This window comes from Triticum dicoccoides, unplaced genomic scaffold (assembly GCF_002162155.2).
Source record: "Triticum dicoccoides isolate Atlit2015 ecotype Zavitan unplaced genomic scaffold, WEW_v2.0 scaffold118600, whole genome shotgun sequence".
Classification (NCBI taxonomy): domain Eukaryota; kingdom Viridiplantae; phylum Streptophyta; class Magnoliopsida; order Poales; family Poaceae; genus Triticum; species Triticum dicoccoides.
This window is the reverse complement of record NW_021182611.1, coordinates 1-1,423: the sequence shown is the minus strand read 5'-3', so window position 1 is coordinate 1,423 and position 1,423 is coordinate 1. Positions and strand designations below refer to the sequence as shown.

The window sequence follows — 1,423 nt, the reverse complement described above, 5'->3', positions numbered from 1 at the left end:
TCCGAAGTTAAGCGTGCTTGGGCGAGAGTAGTACTAGGATGGGTGACCTCCTGGGAAGTCCTCGTGTTGCATTCCCTTTTTAATTTTTTTCGCGCCGCTTGCAAAGCAAAACGCACGTGTAAGTAATATATTTACCGTGTTTTATTATTTTGCACGAGTGCGGTAAGTCATAGCTGGGTGCTCACGATTCACGGGTCCAGCGTCGGCGTTGTGGCGCGGCAAGCGTGCACTGGTGCGGTTGAGAGGGAGGGGTGGAAACCGCGTTAAACTCGTCTCCGTAGTTGAGAGGGAGCGGCCAAAGCAATGTACAATCGTCTTTGTAGTGGAGCTGGGAGGGGCAAGGATAAGGGACGAAGACCGGGGTAACATGTCTGATGCGATCATACCAGCACTAAAGCCCCGGATCCCATCAGAACTCCGAAGTTAAGCGTGCTTGGGCGAGAGTAGTACTAGGATGGGTGACCTCCTGGGAAGTCCTCGTGTTGCATTCCCTTTTTAATTTTTTTCGCGCCGCTTGCAAAACAAAACGCACGTGTAAGTAATATATTTACCGTGTTTTATTATTTTGCACGAGTGCGGTAAGTCATAGCTGGGTGCTCACGATTCACGGGTCCAGCGTCGGCGTTGTGGCGCGGCAAGCGTGCACTGGTGCGGTTGAGAGGGAGGGGTGGAAACCGCGTTAAACTCGTCTCCGTAGTTGAGAGGGAGCGGCCAAAGCAATGTACAATCGTCTTTGTAGTGGAGCTGGGAGGGGCAAGGATAAGGGACGAAGACCGGGGTAGCATGTCGGATGCGATCATACCAGCACTAAAGCCCCGGATCCCATCAGAACTCCGAAGTTAAGCGTGCTTGGGCGAGAGTAGTACTAGGATGGGTGACCTCCAGGGAAGTCCTCGTGTTGCATTCCCTTTTTAATTTTTTTCGCGCCGCTTGCAAAACAAAACGCACGTGTAAGTAATATATTTACCGTGTTTTATTATTTTGCACGAGTGCAGTAAGTCATAGCTGGGTGCTCACGATTCACGGGTCCAGCGTCGGCGTTGTGGCGCGGCAAGCGTGCACTGGTGCGGTTGAGAGGGAGGGGTGGAAACCGCGTTAAACTCGTCTCCGTAGTTGAGAGGGAGCGGCCAAAGCAACGTACAATCGTCTTTGTAGTGGAGCTGGGAGGGGCAAGGATAAGGGACGAAGACCGGGGTAACATGTCGGATGCGATCATACCAGCACTAAAGCACCGGATCCCATCAGAACTCCGAAGTTAAGCGTGCTTGGGCGAGAGTAGTACTAGGATGGGTGACCTCCTGGGAAGTCCTCGTGTTGCATTCCCTTTTTAAATTTTTTCGCGCCGCTTGCAAAACAAAACGCACGTGTAAGTAATATATTTACCGTGTTTTATTATTTTGCACGAGTGCGGTAAGTCATAGCT

General features: G+C 51.4%; 3 non-coding genes across 3 annotated transcripts; all 3 read left to right on the top strand.

The window, feature by feature from the left end:
- Positions 1–372: 372 nt before the first annotated feature.
- On the top strand, positions 373–491 carry LOC119343193. The gene has a single exon (XR_005165948.1). It is a non-coding gene; the product is annotated as a 5S ribosomal RNA (ribosomal RNA).
- Positions 492–788: 297 nt separating this feature from the next.
- Positions 789–907, top strand: LOC119343191. Its single transcript, XR_005165947.1, has one exon. It is a non-coding gene; the product is annotated as a 5S ribosomal RNA (ribosomal RNA).
- Positions 908–1,204: 297 nt separating this feature from the next.
- Positions 1,205–1,323, top strand: LOC119343190. Its single transcript, XR_005165946.1, has one exon. It is a non-coding gene; the product is annotated as a 5S ribosomal RNA (ribosomal RNA).
- Positions 1,324–1,423: the final 100 nt, after the last annotated feature.